This window comes from Triticum aestivum, unplaced genomic scaffold, assembly GCF_018294505.1.
Source record: "Triticum aestivum cultivar Chinese Spring unplaced genomic scaffold, IWGSC CS RefSeq v2.1 scaffold2B_scf_652, whole genome shotgun sequence".
In the NCBI taxonomy this organism is placed as follows: Eukaryota; Viridiplantae; Streptophyta; class Magnoliopsida; order Poales; family Poaceae; genus Triticum; species Triticum aestivum.
Genome location: NW_025225085.1, coordinates 39,800 through 44,738, shown reverse-complemented (window position 1 = coordinate 44,738; position 4,939 = coordinate 39,800).

The following is a 4,939-nucleotide window of genomic DNA, read 5'->3' as shown; positions in this document are numbered from 1 at the left end:
AACGGACAATCTCTTTCGAAGTATCAGGGTTTCATACGGAAAATCGTCTGTTACAAAGGGATTTCAATTTTTTTGAACTTATTTGAACTCCATTGTTTTTCTGTGTTCAAAATGCACCATTCAAAGCCACATCATCAATTTACAACCCTTTCTGACTTCATTTGTATTTTTTCATGCATTTACTCATTATTTTGAGCTACAAGACCATGAAAGGGAAAAGCATTTGAAATGAACTATGAAAAGGTTCCAAGTTGGCATAGAATCATCATTTCACCCACATAGCATGTGCAAGAAAGTACAGAGGCTTACGGCAAAAACTGGATGCACTTCATGTACAAAACAGACAATCTCTTTCGAAGTATCAGGGTTTCATACGGAAACTCGTCTGTTACAAAGGGATTTCATTTTTTTGAACTTATTTGAACTTCCTTGTTTTTCTATGTTCAAAATGCACCATTCAAAGCCACACCATCAATTTACAACCCTTTCTGACTACATTTGTTATTTTTCATGCATTTACTGATTATTTGAGCTATAAGACCATGAAATTGAAAATCATTTGAAATGAACTCTGAAAAGGTTTCAAGTTGGCATGGTATAATCATTTCACCCACATAGCATGTGTGAAAAAGTACAAAGGGTTACGCCAAAAACTGGATGCACTTCGTGTACAAAACAGATAATCTCTTTCGAAGTATCATGGTTTCATAGGAAACACGTCTGTTACAAAGGGATTTCATTTTTTGAACTTATTTGAACTCCCTTGTTTTTCTGTGTTCAAAATGCACCATTCAAAGCCACATCATCAATTTACAACCCTTTCTGACTTCATTTGTTATTTTTCATGCATTTACTGATTATTTTGAGCTATAAGACCATGAAATTGAAAAGCATTTAAAATGAACTCTGATAAGGTTCCAAGTTGGCATGGTATCATCATTTCACCCACATAGCATGTGCAAGAAAATACAGAGGCTTACGGCAAAAACTGGATACACTTCGTGTACAAAACGGACAATCTCTTTCGAAGTATCAGGGTTTCATACGGACACTCATCTGTTACAAAGGGATTTCAATTTTTTTGAACTTATTTGAACTTCATTGTTTTTCTGTGTTCAAAATGCACCATTCAAAGCCACATCATCAATTTACAACCCTTTCTGACTTCATTTGTTATTTTTCATGCATTTACTGATTATTTTGAGCTATACGACCATGAAATTGAAAAGCATTTGAAATGAACTCTGAAAAGGTTCCAAGTTGGCATGGTATCATCATTTCACCCACGTAGCTTGTGCAAGAAACTACTGAGGCTTACGGCAAAAACTGGATGCACTTCGTGTACAAAACAGACAATCTCTTTCGAAGTATCAGGGTTTCATACGAAAACTCGTTTGTTACAAAGGGATTTCTTTTTTTTGAAATTATTTGAACTCCCTTGTTTTTCTATGTTCAAAATGCACCATTCAAGGCCACATCATCCATTTACAATCCTTTCTGACTACATTTGTTATTTTTCATGCATTTACTGATTATTTTGAGCTATAAGACCATGAAATTGAAAAGCATTTGAAATGAACTCTGAAACCAAAGTACATACATAGTTCTCCAGAGCATTAAAACCAAAGTACATACATAGTTCTCATTGAACAACATATAGCTCTCTAGAGCATCTAATTAAACAATACATTGAAATTATGTAAAACATTTCAATGCAATAACAAATGAGATCATAATCGCAACCAAGGTAACAACTGATCCAACTGCATAATGATACCAAGCCTCGGTATGAATGGCATATTTTCTAATCTTTTTAATCTTCAACCGCATTGCATCCATCTTGACCTTGTGATCATCGACGACATCCGCAACATGCAACTCCAATATCATCTTCTCCTCCTCAATTTTTCTTATTTTTTCCTTCAAGTAATTGCTTTCTTCTTCAACTAAATTTAACCTCTCGACAATAGGGTCGGTTGGAATTTCCGGTTCAACAACCTCCTAGATAAATAAAATCTATGTCACATTGGTCAGCATAATTGTCATAAACAATAAATGAACCAAATAGTTATGAAAAGATAATACATACCACATCTGAATCATAGACAGGACGAGGGCCGACGGGGGCGGATACCAAAACCATCGCACTAAATAATAACAAGGAATAATAAAAGTAAGAAAATTAGACAAGTATCTATCTGAAGTCAGATTTTTTTTCTTTCAGAAAGAAGATAAGAACAAGAGGCTCACCACGGTGGTGCCGGCGACGAGATCGGCACGGGCGATCGACGGTGGTGAAGACGGGGCGGGGACGGGGCATGATGGACTGCTAAATCTAGACAAATCTCGTTGAAAATGGAGCTCGGAGGTCGAATTTCGAGAGGAGAAAGCTTAACTAGTGTGGCTCGGGCATTTCATCGAACACCTGATGTGCATAGGAGGTTTACTAGAGCATCCAAATGCCCTCACCTCGCCGGCTTGACAAAACAGAGCACTCTGGAGTGCTCTGCCGCGGTGGTGCATATATATAGGCAAGTTATTTGTCCCGGTTCGTGGCATGAACCGGGACTAAAGCCGTCCCTTCTGTCCCGGTTCAAGCCACGAACCGGGACCAATGGTTGTGGGCCAGGAGCGAGGACCATTGGTCCCGGTTCGTGGCTTGAACCGGGACAAATGGTTCCACACGAACCGGGACCAATGCCCACGAGGCCCTGGCCGCCCCCTGGGCTCATGAACCGGGTCTAATAGCCCCCGTGGGTCCCGGTTCTTGAAGAACCGGGACTAATGGGATGGCCAGGCCGGAACGTTAGCCCTGTTTTCTACTAGTGTATCACAAGGTCTTTCATCTCAAGATCCATCATATGGTAAGCATAGTTTAAAATAGTGGGCTATGCCTCTTAGCGGCTGGCCTTTTCTAAATGCTATTTAAAATGTGTTTCGGAATTCCCTTAGCGCGGGACCTCTTCTATACGCTATAGCACGCTATTTAAAACCATGAAGGTAGGACTAGATTGTATTTTAGATAACCAACATTGACTGAGGACACATGACTGGAATGCCTCACCTGGGCGGGGACGACGACGGGGACGACGCTTTGGACATCACTCCAAGGGACCAGATCCTTGGCGACACTGCTCGGAGAGGTAGGCGGCTCACCAGGGTAGTCCTCTAGGGGGTGGTCGCCGCGGTCTGGAGTGACAACGGCGCAGAAGGCGGTGGGTGGAGGTGTCGCCGACAGGGGCACATGAGGCGTCGCTAGAGGCGTCGCGTGAGCAGGGCGCCATTCGCTTATACCACTCTGGGCCATCGTGCTCTCCTCAATGTCTTCTAATTTGGTTTTTCCAGTCACAAATGTCTACGCCCCATCTGATCATTCCTTCATGCAAGATTTTGTTGATGAGATGGAGGTCCTCTCGGGTTCGATATTGTGGCCCTTGCTGTCGCTAGGTGATTTCAATCTTATCCGGTACCCGGACGAGAAAAATAACGGCAACGTTTGTGCCTCTCTTGTGTCTCGATTCAATGCCATGATCGATTCCCTGTCGCTAATTGAACTATCCTTCTCTAGCCATTTGTACACTTGGATAAATCGTCGATCCCCTCCCACCCTCGCACGCGTCGATCGTGCGTTGTTTAACACGACTGGGACGCTGCTCTTCCCATCTCCTCCCTCACCTCCTGCCCCCGCATCACTTCTGACCACTTCCTGCTCCTCGTCACAGCCTCCACCCAAATGCCAACCCCTCGCCAGTTTCCCTTTGAGAACAAGTGGCTCCTGGATCATATGTTCCTCCCTACTACCTCACCCTCCGGGGCTACCCCGCACGGGACTGCGGATGGCGCTAAATACATTATTGCTCGGGTAAAATCCTTTCATCGCGCTGCAAAGTTTTGGAAAGCAAATCACCGGTTTGTCCTTCTCCATGATAATAACTGCAAATTTATTATTGATCTTTTTGACTGTTACATGAGGCCACGCTAGCTCTCACCGTCCACTAGCATGCTGCGTTCTGGTGGCGTCCCAACGCCCAGGCCCAGGCGTCCCAACGCTACCTGTCCAACCGGATCAAACCGTTGAACGTTGGCGACGTCATCGTCGTCGGCCACGCGGCCATGGCAGTGGCCCTCCAAGCCTTCTACGCTGACCTCCTTGGCCAGGCCAGGGACTCCGTCTGGCCCTTTGACCTGCAGGAGTTGTACGAGGGAGTCGCCACTGTTGACGGTGCCAGCCTAGTCCAACCCCCTCCTTCGACATGGCGGAGTTCGAAGCTGCTATCAAGGGCCTCGACAGAACAGCATTGTCGGGCCCAATGGCTTGGGTCCATCCTTCTGCCAAGCCGCCTGGCCGCTGGTCCGCGACGACATGCTGCAATTGATTGAGGGGTTCTATGACAACTCTGTGAACCTCTCCTGTATCAACCACACGCATATTGTGCTGCTTCCCAAGGCCGAGGGGGTGCTCGCGCCTGTTGGTTTCCGCCCCATCTCGCTACAGAATTGTGATGTCAATATCTCTTGCAAAGTTAAGACCACTCGTCTACAACAACAAATCGTCGATGTAGTGGACATTGATCAATCCAGTTTCATCAAGGGCCGAAGCATCTCCGAGAACTTTGTGCTCGCGTTGCAGATTGTGCAGTTCTGCGAGACCCGCAAGGCCCCCTCTCTGGTCCTGTGCGGAGTTGGGTGCGGTGCGGCGCCTAAAGGGCATCCTCGATGATTTCGCAGCTATGACATGGCTCATCATCAACTTCCACAAAAGCATCGCCGCGCCCGTGCACGTCCCTGAGGGCGAGCTTCATGAGATGGTCTAGGTGTTGGACCGCGTTGTGGGGAGTTTCCCTCAAGTCTACCTAGGCCTTCCGCTCTCCGACCACAAGCTTTTGATGGTTGACTTCCTCCCGCTCATTACCAAAGCGGGGCACTACCTTTCCGGCTG